Consider the following 9,969-nt stretch of genomic DNA (forward strand, 5'->3'; position numbering starts at 1 on the left):
TATTTTTTGTTTTCCTTTAGATTTCCCATTTCTCCTTTAGTTTTAAATTTCACACACTTTTGATTTTTGCTTTATTTGAATCCACTTGCCAGAACTGCGCTGTATATAAATTTTATGAATATTTTAATTTTGTCTAGCCTGTAGTTTGTTTTTTTTTTTTTTAAAGATAACACAGATAGAGACAGCCAGCAAGAGAGGGAACACAAGCAGGGGGAGTGGGAGAGGAAGAAGCAGGCTCATAGCAGAAGAGCCTGATGTGGGGCTCGATCCCGGATCGCCGGGATCACGCCCTGAGCCGAAGGCAGACGCTTAACCGCTGTGCCACCCAGGCGCCCCTAGCCTGTAGTTTGTGATAAACAATTTATTGCATACTATCACAGCCTCTTCATAAATGTAATTTTTAATTAAAAGTGTTACTGAGATAATCATAGATTCACATACAGTTGTAAGAAAAACTACGGAGTACTCAGCCCAGTATCCCCCAGTGGTCAGAGCTGGCAAAACCATAGTACAATATTACGACCAGGATATTGACCTTGACATAATCCACTGATCTTACTCAGATTTCCCCGGTTTTACTTATAACTCATCTCTGTGTGTGTGTGTGTGTGTGTGTGTGTGTGTGTGTGTGTGTGCATTTAGTCTTATGTAATTTTATCAGATGTGTCGATTCCTATATCCATCACAATTGATAACTGAATATTTCCATCACCGCAAGGATCCCCCGTGTTGCCCCGTGATAACCACACCAACCTCCCTCCTTCTCCCACCCAATCCCTAACTCCTGTCATCCTCTGATCTGTTCCCCATTTCTCATTGTTGTCCTTTCAAAGTTCAGTATACAAATGGAACCATATAATACGTAACATTTTGATGTTTGACATTGACTTTCACTCAGCATAATTCCTGGAGATTCATCTAAGTTTTTACCTATATCAATAATTTGTTCCTATGGAAAACAGTATAGAGATTCCTCAAGAGATTACAAATAGCCCTACCATATGATCCAGTGATTTTACTGCTAGATATTTATTTAAAGGAAATGAATCAGTCTATTGAGGAGATATCTGCATTCCCACGTTCATAGGAGCATTGTTCACTACCAAGGTATGGAAACGATCTAAGGGTCTATCAGTGGATGAATGGATAATATACGTATGGAATATTATCCAGCCATGAGGAAGAAGGCAATCCTGCCATTTGTAACAACATGGATGGACTTCAAGGGAATTATTCTAAGTTAAATAAGCCAGACAAAGAAAGACAAAACTACATGATCTCACTTATATGTGAAATCTTAAAAAAAAAAAATCAAGCTCATAGAAACAGAGGGTAGAAAAGTGGTTGCTAGGGGCTGGGGTGCATGCTGGAAATAGGAAGAGGTTGGTGAAAAGGTACACATTTTCAGCTCTAATGAATAAGGACAAAAATGTGCTCTTTTTGCTGCTGAGCAGTAACCCATGGTACATCTCCCACAGTGTGTTAAATCGTGCACCTGTTGGAAAACATCTGAGCTATGTCCCGTTTGGGACTATTACTAATAAACCTGCTATGTCCAGGATTTTTCGTGGACCGAAGTTTTCATTTCTTTGCAGTGAATGCCCAAAAGCACAAGTGTGGGCTCGTGCAATACATGTGCGTTTGACTTTATAAGAAAGCACAAAATTGTGTTCTAGAGTGGCTGTACCATTTTACTCGCCCACCAGCAATGATCGGCTGACCCATTTCCCCCATACTCTTGCCAGCATTTAGGACCGTCACTATTTTTTTTATTTCGGCCATTCTGAGAGAGGGGTAGCAATATCTCATGGTGGCTTAATTTGGGGGAGCTTTTTTTTTTTTTTTTTTTTTTTTTTTTTTTTTATTAATAATGATTTTTTATTATATTATGTTAGTCACCATACAGTACATCCCCGGTTTCCGATGTAAAGTTCGATGATTCATTAGTTGTGTATAACACCCAGTGCATCATGCAATATGTGCCCTCCTTACTACCCATCACCGGTCTATCCCATTCCCCCACCCCCCTCCCCTCTGTAGCCCTCAGTTTGTTTCTCATAGTCCATAGTCTCTCATGTTTCATTCCCCCTTCTGATTACCCCCCCTTTCTTTATCCCTTTCTTCCCCTACTGATCATTCTAGTTCTTATGTTCCATAGATGAGAGAAATCATATGATAGTTGTCTTTCTCTGCTTGACTTATTTCACTAAGCATTATCTCCTCCAGTGCCGTCCATGTTGTAGCAAATGTTGAGAACTCATTCTTTCTGATTGCTGAGTAATATTCCATTGTATATATGGACCACAACTTCTTAATCCAGTCATCTGTTGAAGGGCATCTCGGCTCCTTCCACGATTTAGCTATTGTGGACATTGCTGCTATGAACATTGGGGTGCATATGGCCCTTCTCTTCACTACGTCTGTATCTTTGGGGTAAACACCCAGTAGTGCAATGGCTGGATCATAGGGTAGCTCAATTTTTAACTTTTTAAGGGACCTCCACACGGTTTTCCAGAGTGGCTGTACCAACTTGCATTCCCACCAACAATGTAGGAGGGATCCCCTTTCTCCACATCCTCTCCAACAATTGTTGTTTCTTGCCTTGTCTATTTTTGCCATTCTAACTGGCGTAAGGTGGTATCTCAGTGTGGTTTTGATTTGAATTTCCTTGATGGCTAATGATTTTGAACATTTTTTCATGTGTCTGTTAGCCATTTGTATGTCTTCATTGGAAAAGTGTCTGTTCATATCTTCTGCCCATTTTTTGATTTGTTTATTTGTTTCTCGTGTATTGAGTTTGAGAAGTTCTTTGTAGATCTTGGATACCAGTCCTTTATCTGTAGTGTCATTTGCAAATATATTCTCCCATTCCGTGGGCTGCCTCTTAGTTTTTCTGACTGTTTCCTTGGATGTGCAGAAACTTTTAATCTTGATGAAGTCCCATAAATTCATTTTATCTTTTGTTTCTTTTGCCTTTGGGGATGTGTCATGAAAAAGGTTGCTTAGGCTGATGTCGTAGAGGTTGCTGCCTATGTTCTCCTCTAGAATTTTGATGGATTCCTGTCTCACATCGAGGTCTTTCATCCATTTGGAGTTTATTTTTGTGTATGGTGTGAGATAGTGGTCAAGTTTCATTCTTTTGCACGTAGCTGTCCAATTTTCCCAGCACCATTTATTGAAGAGACTGTCTTTTTCCCACCGGATGTTTTTTCCTGCTTTATCAAATATTAGTTGCCCAAAGAGCTGAGGGTCCATTTCTGGGCTCTCTATTCTGTTCCATTGGTCTATGTGTCTGTTTTTGTGCCAGTACCATGCTGTCTTTGTGATCACAGCTTTGTAGTACAGCTCGAAATCCGGCATTGTGATGCCCCCAGCTTTGTTTTTCCTTTTCAACAGTTCCTTGGAGATTCGGGGTCTTTTCTGGTTCCATACAAATTTAAGGACTATTTGTTCCAGTTCTTTGAAAAACGTTCTCGGTATTTTGATCGGGATAGCATTGAAAGTGTAGATTGCTCTGGGTAGCATGGACATTTTAACTATGTTAATTCTTCCGATCCATGAGCATGGAATATCTTTCCATCTTTTTATGTCTTCCTCAATGTCTTTTAAGAGTGATTTATAGTTTCTAGAATAAAGGTCCTTTACGTCTCTGGTTAAGTTAATTCCAAGGTAACGTATGGTTTTTGGTGCTATTGTAAATGGGATGGATTCCCTGATTTCTCTTTCTTCGTTCTCGTTATTCGTGTACAGAAATGCAACTGATTTCTGAGCATTGATTTTGTATCCCGCCACGTTACTGAATTGCTCTATAACTTCTAATAGTTTGGGAGTGGCTTCTTTTGGGTTTTCCATATAGAGTATCATGTCGTCTGCGAAGAGAGACATTTTGACTTCTTCTTTGCCGATTTGAATACCTTTGATCCCTTTTTGTTGTCTGATTGCTGTTGCAAGGACTTCTAGTACTATGTTGAATAATAGTGGCGAGAGTGGGCATCCTTGTCGTGTTCCTGATCTTAATGGAAAGGCTTCCAGCTTTTCCCCATTGAGAATAATATTTGCAGTAGGCTTTTCATAGATGGCTTTTATGAGATTGAGAAATGTACCTTCTATTCCTACACTCTGAAGGGTTTTAATCAGGAAAGGATGCTGTATTTTGTCAAATGCTTTTTCGGCATCGATTGAGAGGATCATATGGTTCTTGAGTCTTTTCTTGTTGATATGATGTATCACGCTGATTGATTTGCGAATATTGAACCACGCTTGCATCCCAGGTATGAATCCCACTTGATCGTGGTGGATAATCCTTTTAATGAACTGTTGGATTCTATTAGCAAGTATCTTGTTGAGGATTTTGGCGTCCATATTCATTAGGGAAATCGGTCTGTAATTCTCCTTTTTGAGGGGGTCTTTGCCTGGTTTGGGGATCAATGTAATATTGGCCTCATAGAATGAGTTTGGTAGCTTTCCTTCTGTTTCTATTTTTTGAAAAAGCTTTAGGAGAATAGGTATTATTTCTTCTTTGAATGTTTGGTAGAATTCCCCAGGAAAACCGTCCGGGCCTGGAGTTTTGTTATTTGGAAGGTTGTTTATCACTGACTCAATTTCTTCATAATTAATTGGCCTGTTTAAGAAATCAATTTCTTCCGGTTTCAATCTTGGTAGTTTATAGGTTTCCAGGAAGGATTCCATCTCTTCCAGATTGCTTAGTTTATTGGCATATAGCTGTTGATAAAAATTTCTAATAATCCTTCCAATTTCAATGGTGTTCGTCGTGACCTCTCCTTTTTCATTCATAATTTTAATAATCTGGGTCCTTTCTCTTTTCTTTTGGATAAGTCTTGCCAGTGGTCTGTCAATTTTATTGATTCTCTCCAAGAACCAGCTTCTAGTCCTGTTGATCTGCTCTACTGTACTTCTGGTTTCTGCTTGATTGATTTCAGCTTTAATTTTGGTCAACTGCTTCCTTGTGCGTGGATTAGGCCTGCCCCTCTGTTGCTGTTCCAGCTTCTTGAGGTGAGAATATAAAAACTGCATTTTAGATTTTTCTATTCTTTTGAGTGAGGCTTGGATGGCTATGTATTTCCCCCTTAGGACTGCCTTTGCAGTATCCCATAGGTTTTGGACTGTTGTATTTTCATTCTCATTGGTCTCCATAAATTGTTTAATTTGATTTTTGATTTCCTGGTTTATCGAGTCATTCCTGAGCAGGATGGTTCTTAGTCTCCAAGTGTTTGAGTTTCTTCCAAATTTTTCCTTGTGGTTGAGTTCCAATTTCAGAGCGTTGTGGTCTGAGAATATGCAGGGGATAATTTCAATCTTTTGGTATCGGCTGAGACCTGTTTTGTGTCCCAGAACATGGTCTATTCTTGAAAATGTTCCATGGGCATTAGAATAGAATGAGTATTCTTTGGTTCTGGGGTGTAGTGTTCTATATATATCTAAGAGGTCCAACTCGTCGAGTATGGCATTCAAAGCCTTTGATTCTTTGCTTAGTTTTTGCCAGGGTGTTCTGTCTATTTCTGAGAGTGGAGTGTTGAGGTCCCCTACTATTAATGTATTTTTATCTATATGTCTCTTTATTCTGGTTAAGAGTTGCCTTGTGTATCTTGCTGCTCCCCTGTTGGGGGCATATATATTTATAATTGTCATATCCACTTGTTGAATACTTCCTTTAAGAATAATATAGTGCCCTTCTGCATCTCTAACTATAGTCTGTAGTTTAAAATCCAATTTATCTGATATGAGAATTGCTACCCCAGCTTTCTTTTGAGGTCCATTTGCGTGAAAGATGGTACTCCATCCCCTTACTCTCAGTCTGAATGCATCTTTGGGTTCGAAATGAGTCTCTTGTAGACAGCAAATGGATGGGTCATTTCTTTTTATCCAATCTGCAACCCTGTGGCGTTTGAAACCAGAATTTAAACCATTAATGTTCAGGCTGAGTACTGAGAGATATGCTTTTAATTCTGCCATGTTGTCAGTAAAGTCTTTGTTTGTATTGGCTGTGACTTTCTGTTTTGTATCACTCTTGGGGCCTTTTTACTTTTATAGAACCCCCCGTAATACCTCCTGTAGGGCTGGTTTCGTGGTTACGAAATTGGCTAGTGACTGTCGATTCTGAAATGTCTTTATTTCTCCATCAATTCTGAATGACAGCCTTGCTGGATAAAGGATCCTTGGCTGCATGTTTTTCTCTGAAAGAGCTTTAAAAATGCTCCCCCAACCCTTTCTCTCATTCCAGGTCTGTGTAGACAGGTCTGATGTAATTCTGATGCCTTTGCCTTGGTACGTGAGAAATTTCTTTGCCCTGGCCGCTTTCAATACTGTATCCTTGGATCTCATATTTGCGAGTTGCACTATGACGTGACGTGGTGTAGGTCTGTCATGGTTGAGCTTGGGAGGGGTCCTCTCTGCCTCTTGGACACGAATTTTTGTTTCCCTTGCTAGATTAGGGAAGTTTTCAGCTACAATTTGTTCAAATATCTCTTCTAGACCTCTGTTTTTCTCCACCCCCTCGGGGATGCCGATGATTCTAACATTGGATCGTTTTGTTGAGTCAGTAATCTCCCGTAGCCAACATTCGTGGGCGTGGATTTTTTTAAGACCATCTTCTATTTTTAATTTTTCCTCTATTAACCCATCCTCCAATTCACTAACCCTTTCCTCCGCTTCCGTGACCCTGGCCGTCAGAGCCTCTAGTTTTGCCTGCATTTGGCTCATAGAATTTTTAATTTCTGTCAAATTCGCTCTCATTTCCGCCCTTAGGGATTGTATATTCTCAGTAATATTTTCCTGAATACTTTTTTCAAGTCTACTCATTATCTTGACCATTGTTACTCTGAATTCCATTTCTGATAATTTGGTTACATCCATATCCGTTACTTCTGTGGCAGAGGCCCCTGACTCACTGTCCTTTCTTTGCTGGGGGGGGCTTCTCCTTCTTGTCATTCTGATGAAGAGAGGTTGCGGGGTTTCCAGAGCCCAAAATTATTGACTGGGTCCCAGGCCGTGCCCCTTGTTTTATAGGGGTCTTAGAGATGTGGGCTTCTTCTTTAAAGATTTTATTTATTTACTTATCTGAGAGAGGGAGACAGACAGCAAGAACGAAACAGAAGCAGGGGAGTGAGAGGGGAAGAAGCAGGCTCCCAGCGGAGGAGCCCGATGAGGGACTCCTTTCCGGAACGCTGGAATCACGCCCTAAGCTGAAGGCAGGCGCTCAATGACTGCGCCACCCAGGCGCCTGGGTTGTGGGCTTCTTGATTTTTCAGCCTGCCTTCTGTGTTCTGGGGGAGGGGCCTGCCGCGCCGATACTCAGGCAACCCTGTTTGGGTAGAGTCTCCGTGCCCCTGCGAGGGAGGATGGGGATGGGCACTCTCTGAGCCGGTATTTCCAGGCTTTTGTTCTCTGGCGGCTTTCCCTGGCGGCCGGCTATGCCTCTTCTGAGGGTCAGAGCAGCAGAGGCTGCATTGTCGCAGAACAGAGGGATTGCGGCCCGTTCTCCACTGATGTTCTGGCCACTTTAACTCTGTTACTGTTGGTGCTGCTCAACCCTGCGGCGTCCCGGGATGTGCGCCCCACACCCGGAGTCCCAGCCCTCACTTCCAGGGCCGGCGCGTCTCTGTCCTTTGTGTTTCTAATGCCGCCAGCCACCGGCCGCCCCGTCTCTGTCCTTTGTGTTTCTAATGCCGCCAGCCACCGGCCGCCCCGCGCGCTCCCGGGTCTCCCGGTCTCAGTCTATGCCCGGTGAGCACACCTCGATTCCGGAGTTTCGTGAGAAGCCTGGTGGCGCGCGCACCCGGTTCAGGGTCTCAGTCTGCTGTTTCGCGGGTGCCGACCGCGAGTCCGCCCGCTCCCCCGTGCAGGTGGCCCGCCAGCCGCCAGCCGCCCCGCGCGCGCTCCGGGAGTTCCCGGTCTCAGTCTGGGTCCCGTGAGCACACCGGGATTCCGGTGTTCCGGGAGATGCCTGGTGGCGCGCGCGTTCACGGCTCACCGGTCTCAGTCCGCTCTCTCGCGGGTGCCCTCTGTGAGTCCGCCCGCTCCCCCGTGCAGGTGGCTGCCGCTTCCCGGCGCCCAAACACGGCGGCTCCCTCCCCCTTCCGTTTATCTTCCGATATCCGTGCACGGTTTACAGCTCCCCTCTTGGTACCTCAATACTCAGCGCTGGAGATGTTCATTTGTAGAGATCCAGATGCATCATCCTGCGTCTCAGGCTGATTCCGTGGTTATTTAGGCTGGTCTGGTACCTATCCAGCTCGACTCAGGGGACCGGCTGAAAAAGGGGTCCCCTACTCCTCCGCCATCTTAACTCTGTCCTGGGGGAGCTTTTAAATTAAAAATTCAATTTCTTTAATGATTATAAAGCTGTTGAGATTATCTACTGCAGAGGCTTCCCTGGCCCAGCGTTTGTGGCAGGACCCCCTCCTTCCCGGGGCGGGGGGGCGGGGGGGGAGCTGGGGTCCAAGAGAGCTTCCTGGACCAGAGGCATTTGTTGTAGAAACCCCTCCTGGTGCTATGTTTTCTCTGGGTGGGGAAACAGAGTCTCAGGTCTGTAGGACAAAGCAGCTTTCTGGACCAGGCTGTGTGTTCTAATATATTCCTCTTGCCATCTCCCTGCCCCAAGGGAGGGGGTTTGCCTTGGCCACTTAGTCATTCTACTGTAGTTATGGCACTCTCTCCTGATATGATGGGTAGGCCTCCCATTCAATCCAGGGGAAGATGATTCTAGGTTGGGATTGGAAACTACAGGTCTGGGTTACCTTCTGTTGGGTGGGTGGGGGGCACGTAAGACACCCCACTACTGTGTTGTTCCTCCACTGCTGGGGTCCCAAACCAGTATGCCTTCCTCTTACCAACTTCCAGAGTTTTCCTGTGCTTGGTTGACTCTTGTATTCTCTCCAGAATCTATTGTTGTATTTAGCAGGGAAGCACAGGGAACTAACTACGAGTTGGGTATTTGTCTAGACTAGAAATCCTAGACATTTTCATGGCTTCCTAGCATTTCATTGCATTTCATAGTATTTCATTCCATGACTTTGGGATAAGACTGTAGCCCAGGTGTTCAGTAATAGGGAAATGGTTCTTCCTAATATTTTTTCAAAAAAAAAAATCACTCTTTGCATAAAGTTATTTCCATTTGGATTTTAAATCACAGGGCATAATCTGAAACCAATATAACGCTCTATGTTAACTAACTGGAATTAAAATAAAAATTTAAAACAAACAAATAAATACATGAAAAAATAGACGTAACTCAGAAGGGAAGCAGTCTGTCACAGAGAACACACATTTTTAAAGTTTCCCTAGTAGCGTTTGATGGTGTTCTGATTACCTAGAGCGCTGACGCCAACCACCCTTCACTTCGTAGCATCAAACAACAACACTCACATATTGGTATCTCTCATGGAACAGCATTTAGTTGGGTGGTTCCCACTCAAGGTTTCTCATGTGGTTGCAGGTAGACCATGGCTCAGGGGGACTCAGCGTTGAAGGCTTCTTCATTCCCATGCCTGGTGCTCGATGCTTTTGAGATGGGGCCTCAGCCATGCTGTTGGGTCAGAACACCTCCATGGGGGGCACCTGGCTGGCTCAGTGCATTAGGCGTCTGCCTTCAGCTCAGGTCATGATCCTGGGGTCCTGGGATCGAGCTCCACGTTGGGCTCCCTGCTTGGTGGGGAACCTGCTTCTCCCTCTCTCTCTGCCTCTCCCTGCTTGTGCTCTCTCTCTCTCTGTCTCTCTCTCTCTCTTAAAAAAAAAAAAAAAGAAGAACACCTCCATGGGGTTTTCCTGTGTGATCTGGAACCCACCATAGTAGCTGGATTCCAGGAGCGAGTGTCCCAAGAGACAGTCTAGACTGATGTGGTATCACCTTTCATGACCTAGCTCTGGATGTCACAGAGCGTCACTTCCGCCATATTCTGTTGTGAAAAGTGACTCGCGATGACCAGCTCATATTCAAGGGGAAGGCCATTA

This window comes from Ursus arctos, unplaced genomic scaffold, assembly GCF_023065955.2.
Source record: "Ursus arctos isolate Adak ecotype North America unplaced genomic scaffold, UrsArc2.0 scaffold_2, whole genome shotgun sequence".
Taxonomy (NCBI): domain Eukaryota; kingdom Metazoa; phylum Chordata; class Mammalia; order Carnivora; family Ursidae; genus Ursus; species Ursus arctos.